Here is a 13,190-nt window from a genome sequence, read left to right on the forward strand (position 1 = left end):
ACACAGCAAAGAATAACGAGTGCATTGAGATATCTATAAGGGATATCATTACACTAAACATCACCGCGCGTTCTCACATTACAACACACAGCAAAGAATAACGAGTGCATTGAGATATCTATAAGGGATATCATTACACTAAACATCACCGCGCGTTCTCCCATTACAACACACAGCAAAGAATAACGAGTGCATTGAGATATCTATAAGGGATATCATTACACTAAACATCACCGCGCGTTCTCCCATTACAACACACAGCAAAGAATAACGAGTGCATTGAGATATCTATAAGGGATGTCATTACACTAAACATCACTGCGCGTTCTCCCATTACAACACACAGCAAAGAATAACGAGTGCATTGAGATATCTATAAGGGATATCATTACACTAAACATCACTGCGCGTTCTCACATTACAACACACAGCAAAGAATAACGAGTGCATTGAGATAACTATAAGGGATATCATTACACTAAACATCACTGCGCGTTCTCCCATTACAACACACAGCAAAGAATAACGAGTGCATTGAGATATCTATAAGGGATATCATTACACTAAACATCACTGCGCGTTCTCACATTACAACACACAGCAAAGAATAACGAGTGCATTGAGATATCTATAAGGGATGTCATTACACTAAACATCACTGCGCGTTCTCCCATTACAACACACAGCAAAGAATAACGAGTGCATTGAGATATCTATAAGGGATATCATTACACTAAACATCACTGCGCGTTCTCACATTACAACACACAGCAAAGAATAACGAGTGCATTGAGATATCTATAAGGGATATCATTACACTAAACATCACTGCGCGTTCTCACATTACAACACACAGCAAAGAATAACGAGTGCATTGAGATATCTATAAGGGATATCATTACACTAAACATCACTGCGTGTTCTCACATTACAACACACAGCAAAGAATAACGAGTGCATTGAGATATCTATAAGGGATATCATTACACTAAACATCACCGCGCGTTCTCACATTACAACACACAGCAAAGAATAACGAGTGCATTGAGATATCTATAAGGGATATCATTACACTAAACATCACCGCGCGTTCTCACATTACAACACACAGCAAAGAATAACGAGTGCATTGAGATATCTATAAGGGATATCATTACACTAAACATCACTGCGCGTTCTCCCATTACAACACACAGCAAAGAATAACGAGTGCATTGAGATATTTATAAGGGATATCATTACACTAAACATCACTGCGCGTTCTCACATTACAACACACAGCAAAGAATAACGAGTGCATTGAGATATCTATAAGGGATATCATTACACTAAACATCACTGCGCGTTCTCACATTACAACACACAGCAAAGAATAACGAGTGCATTGAGATATCTATAAGGGTTATCATTACACTAAACATCACTGCGCGTTCTCACATTAAAACACACAGCAAAGAATAACGAGTGCATTGAGATATCTATAAGGGATATCATTACACTAAACATCACTGCGTGTTCTCACATTACAACACACAGCAAAGAATAACGAGTGCATTGAGATATCTATAAGGGATGTCATTACACTAAACATCACTGCGTGTTCTCACATTACAACACACAGCAAAGAATAACGAGTGCATTGAGATATCTATAAGGGATGTCATTACACTAAACATCACTGCGTGTTCTCACATTACAACACACAGCAAAGAATAACGAGTGCATTGAGATATCTATAAGGGATGTCATTACACTAAACATCACCGCACGTTCTCACATTACAACACACAGCAAAGAATAACGAGTGCATTGAGATATCTCTGGAGTCCAACACGAGGACGAGTTCCTGACAGGCCTGGAGTCCAGCACGAGGACGAGTTCCTGACAGTCCAGCACGAGGACGAGTTCCTGACAGTCCAGCATGAGGACGAGTTCCTGACAGTCCAACACGAGGACGAGTTCCTGACAGTCCAGCACGAGGATGAGCTCCTGACAGTCCAGCACGAGGACGAGTTCCTGACAGTCCAGCACGAGGACGAGCTCCTGACAGTCCAGCACGAGGACGAGTTCCTGACAGGCCTGGAGTCCAGCACGAGGACGAGCTCCTGACAGTCCAGCACGAGGATGAGCTCCTGACAGTCCAGCACGAGGACGAGCTCCTGACAGTCCAGCATGAGGACGAGTTCCTGACAGTCCAGCACGAGGACGAGTTTCTGACAGTCCAGCACGAGGACGAGTTCCTGACAGTCCAGCACGAGGACGAGCTCCTGACAGTCCAGCACGAGGACGAGCTCCTGACAGTCCAGCACGAGGACGAGTTCCTGACAGTCCAGCACGAGGACGAGTTTCTGACAGTCCAGCACGAGGACGAGTTCCTGACAGTCCAGCACGAGGACGAGCTCCTGACAGTCCAGCACGAGGACGTGTTCCTGACAGTCCAGCACGAGGACGAGTTTCTGACAGTCCAGCACGAGGACGAGTTCCTGACAGTGCAGCACGAGGACGAGTTCCTGACAGTCCAGCACGAGGATGAGTTTCTGACAGTCCAGCACGAGGACGAGTTCCTGACAGTCCAGCACGAGGACGAGTTCCTGACAGTGCAGCACGAGGACGAGTTCCTGACAGTCCAGCACGAGGACGAGTTCCTGACAGTCCAGCACGAGGACGAGTTCCTGACAGTCCAGCACGAGGACGAGTTCCTGACAGTCCAACACGAGGACGAGTTCCTGACAGTCCAGCACGAGGACGAGTTCCTGACAGTCCAGCACGAGGATGAGCTCCTGACAGTCCAGCACGAGGACGAGCACCTGACAGTCCAGCACGAGGACGAGCTCCTGACAGTCCAGCACGAGGACGAGCTCCTGACAGTCCAGCACGAGGATGAGTTCCTGACAGTGCAGCACGAGGACGAGTTCCTGACAGTCCAGCACGAGGACGAGTTCCTGACAGTCCAGCACGAGGACGAGTTCCTGACAGTCCAACACGAGGACAAGTTCCTGACAGTCCAGCACGAGGACGAGCTCCTGACAGTGCAACACGAGGACGAGCTCCTGACAGTCCAGCACGAGGACGAGTTCCTGACAGTCCAGCACGAGGACGAGCTCCTGACAGTCCAGCACGAGGATGAGTTCCTGACAGTCCAGCACGAGGACGAGTTCCTGACAGTCCAACACGAGGACGAGTTCCTGACAGTCCAGCACGAGGACGAGCTCCTGACAGTGCAACACGAGGACGAGCTCCTGACAGTCCAGCACGAGGACGAGCTCCTGACAGTGCAGCACGAGGACGAGTTCCTGACAGTGCAGCACGAGGACGAGTTCCTGACAGTGCAGCACGAGGACGAGTTCCTGACAGTGCAGCACGAGGACGAGCTCCTGACAGTCCAGCACGAGGACGAGCTCCTGACAGTCCAGCACGAGGACGAGCTCCTGACAGTGCAACACGAGGACGAGTTCCTGACAGTGCAGCACGAGGACGAGCTCCTGACAGTCCAGCACGAGGACGAGTTCCTGACAGTCCAGCACGAGGACGAGCTCCTGACAGTCCAGCACGAGGACGAGCTCCTGACAGTCCAGTACGAGGACGAGTTCCTGGCAGTCCAGCACGAGGACGAGTTCCTGACAGTCCAGCACGAGGACGAGTTCCTGACAGTTCAGCACGAGGACGAGTTCCTGACAGTCCAGCATGAGGACGAGTTTCTGACAGTCCAGCACGAGGATGAGTTCCTGACAGTGCAGCACGAGGACGAGTTCCTGACAGTCCAGCACGAGGACGAGTTCCTGACAGTCCAGCACGAGGACGAGTTCCTGACAGTCCAGCACAAGGATGAGTTCCTGACAGTCCAGCACGAGGACGAGTTCCTGACAGTCCAGCACGAGGACGAGTTCCTGACAGTCCAGCACGAGGACGAGCTCCTGACAGTCCAGCACGAGGATGAGCTCCTGACAGTCCAGCACGAGGACGAGCTCCTGACAGTGCAGCACGAGGACGAGTTCCTGACAGTGCAGCACGAGGACGAGTTCCTGACAGTGCAGCACGAGGACGAGTTCCTGACAGTGCAGCACGAGGACGAGCTCCTGACAGTCCAGCACGAGGACGAGCTCCTGACAGTCCAGCACGAGGACGAGCTCCTGACAGTGCAACACGAGGACGAGTTCCTGACAGTGCAGCACGAGGACGAGCTCCTGACAGTCCAGCACGAGGACGAGTTCCTGACAGTCCAGCACGAGGACGAGCTCCTGACAGTCCAGCACGAGGACGAGCTCCTGACAGTCCAGTACGAGGACGAGTTCCTGGCAGTCCAGCACGAGGACGAGTTCCTGACAGTCCAGCACGAGGACGAGTTCCTGACAGTTCAGCACGAGGACGAGTTCCTGACAGTCCAGCATGAGGACGAGTTTCTGACAGTCCAGCACGAGGATGAGTTCCTGACAGTGCAGCACGAGGACGAGTTCCTGACAGTCCAGCACGAGGACGAGTTCCTGACAGTCCAGCACGAGGACGAGTTCCTGACAGTCCAGCACGAGGACGAGTTTCTGACAGTCCAGCACGAGGATGAGTTCCTGAAAGTGCAGCACGAGGACGAGTTCCTGACAGTCCAGCACGAGGACGAGTTCCTGACAGTCCAGCACAAGGATGAGTTCCTGACAGTCCAGCACGAGGACGAGTTCCTGACAGTCCAGCACGAGGACGAGTTCCTGACAGTCCAGCACGAGGACGAGTTCCTGACAGTCCAGCACGAGGACGAGTTCCTGACTGTCCAGCACGAGGACGAGCTCCTGACAGTCCAGCACGAGGACGAGTTCCTGACAGTCCAGCACGAGGACGAGCTCCTGACAGTCCAGCACGAGGACGAGCTCCTGACAGTCCCGCACGAGGATGAGCTCCTGACAGTGCAGCACGAGGACGAGCTCCTGACAGTCCAGCACGAGGACGTGTTCCTGACAGTCCAGCACGAGGACGAGTTTCTGACAGTCCAGCACGAGGACGAGTTCCTGACAGTGCAGCACGAGGACGAGTTCCTGACAGTCCAGCACGAGGATGAGTTTCTGACAGTCCAGCACGAGGACGAGTTCCTGACAGTCCAGCACGAGGACGAGTTCCTGACAGTGCAGCACGAGGACGAGTTCCTGACAGTCCAGCACGAGGACGAGTTCCTGACAGTCCAGCACGAGGACGAGTTCCTGACAGTCCAGCACGAGGACGAGTTCCTGACAGTCCAACACGAGGACGAGTTCCTGACAGTCCAGCACGAGGACGAGTTCCTGACAGTCCAGCACGAGGATGAGCTCCTGACAGTCCAGCACGAGGACGAGCACCTGACAGTCCAGCACGAGGACGAGCTCCTGACAGTCCAGCACGAGGACGAGCTCCTGACAGTCCAGCACGAGGATGAGTTCCTGACAGTGCAGCACGAGGACGAGTTCCTGACAGTCCAGCACGAGGACGAGTTCCTGACAGTCCAGCACGAGGACGAGTTCCTGACAGTCCAACACGAGGACAAGTTCCTGACAGTCCAGCACGAGGACGAGCTCCTGACAGTGCAACACGAGGACGAGCTCCTGACAGTCCAGCACGAGGACGAGTTCCTGACAGTCCAGCACGAGGACGAGCTCCTGACAGTCCAGCACGAGGATGAGTTCCTGACAGTCCAGCACGAGGACGAGTTCCTGACAGTCCAACACGAGGACGAGTTCCTGACAGTCCAGCACGAGGACGAGCTCCTGACAGTGCAACACGAGGACGAGCTCCTGACAGTCCAGCACGAGGACGAGCTCCTGACAGTGCAGCACGAGGACGAGTTCCTGACAGTGCAGCACGAGGACGAGTTCCTGACAGTGCAGCACGAGGACGAGTTCCTGACAGTGCAGCACGAGGACGAGCTCCTGACAGTCCAGCACGAGGACGAGCTCCTGACAGTCCAGCACGAGGACGAGCTCCTGACAGTGCAACACGAGGACGAGTTCCTGACAGTGCAGCACGAGGACGAGCTCCTGACAGTCCAGCACGAGGACGAGTTCCTGACAGTCCAGCACGAGGACGAGCTCCTGACAGTCCAGCACGAGGACGAGCTCCTGACAGTCCAGTACGAGGACGAGTTCCTGGCAGTCCAGCACGAGGACGAGTTCCTGACAGTCCAGCACGAGGACGAGTTCCTGACAGTTCAGCACGAGGACGAGTTCCTGACAGTCCAGCATGAGGACGAGTTTCTGACAGTCCAGCACGAGGATGAGTTCCTGACAGTGCAGCACGAGGACGAGTTCCTGACAGTCCAGCACGAGGACGAGTTCCTGACAGTCCAGCACGAGGACGAGTTCCTGACAGTCCAGCACAAGGATGAGTTCCTGACAGTCCAGCACGAGGACGAGTTCCTGACAGTCCAGCACGAGGACGAGTTCCTGACAGTCCAGCACGAGGACGAGCTCCTGACAGTCCAGCACGAGGATGAGCTCCTGACAGTCCAGCACGAGGACGAGCTCCTGACAGTGCAGCACGAGGACGAGTTCCTGACAGTGCAGCACGAGGACGAGTTCCTGACAGTGCAGCACGAGGACGAGTTCCTGACAGTGCAGCACGAGGACGAGCTCCTGACAGTCCAGCACGAGGACGAGCTCCTGACAGTCCAGCACGAGGACGAGCTCCTGACAGTGCAACACGAGGACGAGTTCCTGACAGTGCAGCACGAGGACGAGCTCCTGACAGTCCAGCACGAGGACGAGTTCCTGACAGTCCAGCACGAGGACGAGCTCCTGACAGTCCAGCACGAGGACGAGCTCCTGACAGTCCAGTACGAGGACGAGTTCCTGGCAGTCCAGCACGAGGACGAGTTCCTGACAGTCCAGCACGAGGACGAGTTCCTGACAGTTCAGCACGAGGACGAGTTCCTGACAGTCCAGCATGAGGACGAGTTTCTGACAGTCCAGCACGAGGATGAGTTCCTGACAGTGCAGCACGAGGACGAGTTCCTGACAGTCCAGCACGAGGACGAGTTCCTGACAGTCCAGCACGAGGACGAGTTCCTGACAGTCCAGCACGAGGACGAGTTTCTGACAGTCCAGCACGAGGATGAGTTCCTGAAAGTGCAGCACGAGGACGAGTTCCTGACAGTCCAGCACGAGGACGAGTTCCTGACAGTCCAGCACAAGGATGAGTTCCTGACAGTCCAGCACGAGGACGAGTTCCTGACAGTCCAGCACGAGGACGAGTTCCTGACAGTCCAGCACGAGGACGAGTTCCTGACAGTCCAGCACGAGGACGAGTTCCTGACTGTCCAGCACGAGGACGAGCTCCTGACAGTCCAGCACGAGGACGAGTTCCTGACAGTCCAGCACGAGGACGAGCTCCTGACAGTCCAGCACGAGGACGAGCTCCTGACAGTCCCGCACGAGGATGAGCTCCTGACAGTGCAGCACGAGGACGAGCTCCTGACAGTCCAGCACGAGGATGAGTTCCTGACAGTCCAGCACGAGGACGAGTTCCTGACAGTCCAGCACGAGGACGAGTTTCTGACAGTGCAGCACGAGGACGAGCTCCTGACAGGCCTGGAGTCCAGCACGAGGACGAGTTCCTGACAGTCCAGCACGAAGACGAGTTCCTGACAGTCCAGCACGAGGACGAGTTCCTGACAGGCCTGGAGTCCAGCACGAGGACGAGTTCCTGACAGTCCAGCACGAAGACGAGTTCCTGACAGTCCAGCACGAGGACGAGTTCCTGACAGTCCAGCACGAAGACGAGTTCCTGACAGTCCAGCACGAGGACGAGTTCCTGACAGTGCAGCACGAGGACGAGTTCCTGACAGTGCAGCACAAGGACGAGTTCCTGACAGTCCAGCACGAGGACGAGTTTCTGACAGTCCAGCACGAGGATGAGCTCCTGACAGTCCAGCACGAGGACGAGTTCCTGACAGTCCAGCACGAGGATGAGCTCCTGACAGTCCAGCACGAGGACGAGCTCCTGACAGTGCAGCACGAGGACGAGTTTCTGACAGTCCAGCACGAGGATGAGTTCCTGACAGTGCAGCACGAGGACGAGTTCCTGACAGTGCAGCACGAGGACGAGCTCCTGACAGGCCTGGAGTCCAGCACGAGGACGAGTTCCTGACAGTCCAGCACGAAGACGAGTTCCTGACAGTCCAGCACGAGGACGAGTTCCTGACAGTGCAGCATGAGGACGAGTTCCTGACAGTGCAGCACGAGGACGAGCTCCTGACAGTGCAGCACGAGGACGAGTTTCTGACAGACCTGGAGTCCAGCACGAGGACACTCACTAAGTTATGTGGATTGCTAATAACAAAACTGAATGGAGAAGCATTCCACTGTGGCCCCTGTCAGGGAAAGGAGGTAGTCAGATGGAAATACTGCACAATTCTGTACATCTGGGATCTCATTCATAAACAAAGAGCAGTCTGATTCTGCTCTTAAATGGAGGTGTCCGTGCACAGATCTGCCTGTCTTATAGGTGAAAACATGCCTTGGAGTGGGGAATGGAAATCAATCAGCTTAGCACCAAATTCTCCTGTTTTATTAGAAACTCTTTATATTAGACAGGTACCAGGTTCGTGCAAAGCACAGTTTATATGACATGAACTACATATCTGAATGAGGTGCATTTCAATATTATTTAAATGAAGTTAAATCATAATATAAATTAAAACAAGACTTAGATAAACATTCTATTCATGTTTTTAAACCTTTACCGAAGTTATGTTTCTTGCAACTCCCAGTTCTCTTGATAAACGTTTCAGTGGTCTGTTTTTGCACTTAAGGAAAATGCAGGAGTTTTCTCTGCTTTTTCTGCAGTTATTGCATGCTGCTTTCTATATCTGTTATTTCTTATAACTTCCTGTGGCGGAGTGTCCCGCCCCTATGTATTATTATTTGTATTTTTGTTTGCGGCGCAGTTAAAAGCGCCACGTCTTGTATTATTATATTTAAAAACCCTGTGAGGATGCATGGCTGATCAGCTACTGATTATTTAACTAGCTGACAGTTATGCATCCTTACCAAACGCGTGCAGACTCTGGCCGAGGGATAATAAGATAATTAACAACTAGTTAATCCCTCGGCCAGAGTATATAAACCTGCAGCTCTCTGCACTCGGGATTGAGTGTAGAGGAGAGTACGGGAGAGCGGAGAGAGAAAGAGCGCGAGGAGAATAAGACGTAATTAACAATTGCTAAAACGTGCTGGATTAGCCAGCACGACACTTACTTGTTTGTTTGTTTGTTTGCTTATTCGTTTGGCCCTTGGGCCTTTTTGTTTTGTGTTTTGTTTAAATCTTTTGTTTGTTAATAAATACGCTGAGTGCTATTGCATTCAGCTTCACCCGCCCATCCACTGTTTGGTTTCAGTTACTTCCTGGTCCATGACGTCACCACACCTCATCACTGCGAGCCAGACTGTCACACTTCCCCAGGTCTTTAAAGTTTTCATGCCATTAAGATAGTTTTATTACTGAATCCATTCAATAGCGTTTACATAAATAACCCTGCTTTCCGTTTAGTCCACCTTCTCAATTTGAGCTCAAAACATCCAGATCACATGTAACAGGCAGTCATGGTATAAATGTCTTTGATGAGTCTTTGACAATCACCACAACACAGCATGTGCTCATCAAAGTACATGTCTTGACATTAGAAGTTCTGTAAGGATCTCCTGTAAGTTAATATGTACACTTCACCCTTCTTTGTAACCCAAAACTGTGCACAGGATGAACTTATTATTCATCTTTAGTTAAAAGAAAGGCAGGGCAGCACATTAAATCTGTTAGCCTTTGTACTGCCACTCCTTTGAAAAAAAATTGCAAAGCCCCTCCAAGCACTAGGTAACAAAATAACATTCCCTGGAATGTTTGTGAATAAGAAACGTCACTGCAACTGGGGATTCATCTGCAAGCAATGCCCGCTGACAACCCAGCCTTGATGCTTCACCTCTGATTAACAGCATTGCCTTAAAGAAAGCAACAAGCAAGCACACGCTAAGGTATGCACAGCTCATGCTCTGTGCTTGCTATGAGAAACACACATGCCAAATACGGTAAAGCTATTTATTTAAGGTGGACTCCTGCAAAGTTTTACATACAGTACTTCTTTTGGGAAGTGCATTAATGACAAACACAGCAGTTCGGTCTCAGGGTACATTTGTTTGGAAGTCTGTATGTTTTGTTGTTGTTAAAGTTAAATAATAATGAACATGTTGCAGACTGGTTTTGGTTTCATTTGAAACAGACAAGAACAGTTAAAGCTTTGCAATAATAAAAATAATAATCATTCAGGAAGTTGTTATAATTACAATATATAATTATTCTATTGTATATAATTATATGTTGTGTTTCTACATTCAGCAACACAGTTTTCATCCTTCCAAATGTGAACACCAGTCGACAAAAAGAAGCAGACACTTCACATTGGAAAACGAACCCTTTTAATCAGCTTGAATTAACAGTGTCCAAAGCACGATATTCCATAGTAACCACTCCTGGAATCTCATCACAGATGGGACATTAGATTTTAATTCTGAATTCAAGCGTATTTACAGCAAGACGGTCTGTCTTTTGTAATTTCCACATGAAAAATATATATTTTAACACAATATTTTAAGAATACAATACAGAGCAGACCAAGTGTGATATTTCAAGCTTAGCCACTGAAAAAATGGACAAGTGTGAGGATGGGATTCAGTGTACATAACGGGGCTCTGTGTTGAAAAGAGTGGCAATGCAACAACTGGGTTCATCCTGAGTCTAAACAAGAACATTGTCCCTTAACCCGTGATCATTGTATTATAACAATATATTGTACAGAGGGCTTGAAGTGAGGGGCATTATGGAACAAACCTTGAATTACATTTAACACCGCCTGTTCTTTACATTTTACAAACTGAACTGTATATATATATATATATATATATATATATATATATATATATATATATATATATGGAGGGTAGGTAGTTTATACTATCATAGAATCAACCCGCGCCATCTTCAGAACATCAAGTCCCATATACGTGACATTTTCCTTTTTTTTTTTTTTTTTTTGACACTTCTAGCGCCCCCCCCTTGGATTGCTTCACGCCCCCCCTGTTGAGAACCACTGGGTAAATGTGATGGGTTAGCTACTACAGCACTTCATATTAGCTGCTCATGATTTGATGTGATCACACGTATTTGAAGATTCTGATCAATGTGAATTAAAGATTGCAAAATGACTAGCTTGGTTTCTTCTCACCCAAACTAAACTGCATTAATAACAGTCAATTTTTTTAGAATAGTGGAAAACACTAGTGGAGACTTTGACTAAATTGTTGATGCTCAGAACATCGATATATATTGTAACTCTAAGACCTGTAGTGATTCACACGATTTCAGGATAAATTCAGCAGTTCCTGTAGGTTCCCTCTGCTGGGTAGTGCATTTCTAACCCTTAGCGGTCCTATGTTGGACCTGGTCCGACATCGCGATTTTCCCTTTCCGGTCCAATGTCGGTCCCTGTCCGACATCAACAAAAAAGACGCAAAAAACAGGTCTCTAGTCGTTTTTTCTCTGGAAAAAGCCAAGAAAACCATTCAATGGCCGAGTGAGACCGATAGGAGCTGAGAGAAGCCGAAAAAAAAGGGGCGTATCTCATGAATACAGACAGACCCGACACCACATAGATAACACGGACATAAACAAACAAGATAGCTGCTTCCGCATCCAGCGCTCAAAGAATATCACAGACATTTGCAGAGCTTTTTTTAGATGTTATAGTAATAAAATAACGACTTGGATCGCATTATTGAGGAGCTTGGTGATAAAACGAGTGATCAAGAGATGATTTATCGGTATGTACTATTATTAAGAGGCATTTGAAAAATATAGCGAACAAGGGGTTGGGCGGGGCTGGAGATGCAGTACTGAGTGTCCTGTTGATATGCAGTGCCTTTTAAACCTGTTTTACTTTGAAAAAAAAATACCTTTAAACAGCGCGTCTAAAATAAACTGCGCGTGTGAAAATAAATTGGACCTGACGCGCCTGAGACGTGCTGAATAAATGGACCGCTAAGGGCTAAGCAAAGACTCAACCATGAGCACTAAGGCTTTTTCAAAAGAACTCCAGGACAAAGTTGTTGAAAGGCACATATCAGGGGATGGGTATAAAAAATATCAAAGGCCTTGAATATCCCTTGGATATAGTCATGACGATTATTAAGAAGTGGAAGGTGTATGGCACAACCCAGACCCTGCCTAGATCAAACTGGATGACCGAGCAAGAAGGAGACTGATCAGAGAGGCTAGCAAGAGGCCAATGGCAACTGTGCAAGAGCTACAGGCTTTTATGGCCAAGACTAGTCAAAGTGTACATGTGACAACAATATCCCAAGCACTCCACAAATCTGGCCTGTATTTTAGTCAAGAAAGACCACCTTGAATCCCGTTTGAAGTATGCAAAATAACACTCAGGAGATTCTGTAGCCATGTGGCAAAAAGTTTTGTGGTCTGACGAAACTAAAATGGAACTTTTTAGCCTAAATTCAAAGCGTTATGTTTGGCACAAACCCAACACAGCGCATCACCCAAAGAACACCATCCCTACTGTGGCAGCATCATGGTATGGGGATGTTTCTCATTGGCAGGGACTGGGGCACTTGTCAGGATAGAAGGGAAAATGAATGGAGCAAAGTACAGTGAAGTCATTGAGGAAAACCTGCTGCCCTCTGCAAGAAAGCTGAAACTGGGACGGAAGTTCACCTTTCAGCATGACAACGACCCAAAGCACACAGCCAAAGCTACACTGGAGTGGCTAAGGAACAAAAACGTAAATGTCCTTGAGTGGCCCAGTCAGAGTCCCGACCTAAATCCAATTGAAAATGTGTGGCATGACTTGAAGATTGCTGTCCATCAACGCTCCCCAAGGAACTTGACAGAGCTTGAACAGTTTTGTAAAGAAGAATTGTCAAATATTGCCAGATCTAGGTGTGTAAAGTTGGTAGAGACCTATCCCAACAGACTCACAGCTGTAATTGCTGCCAAAAGTGCTTCCACCAAGTATTAACTTAGGGGGGTGGAGACTTATCCAATTATGATCTTTCAGTTTTGTATTTTTAATATATAATTTTTTTCTCAATAAAAACTTTTTTCGCCTTAACAGTGTTGAGTATGGTGTGTAGATAAGTGGAAAAAAATCCTAATTTAAATGCATGAAACTCTGA

This window comes from Acipenser ruthenus, chromosome 1 (genome assembly GCF_902713425.1).
Source record: "Acipenser ruthenus chromosome 1, fAciRut3.2 maternal haplotype, whole genome shotgun sequence".
Lineage (NCBI taxonomy): Eukaryota > Metazoa > Chordata > Actinopteri > Acipenseriformes > Acipenseridae > Acipenser > Acipenser ruthenus.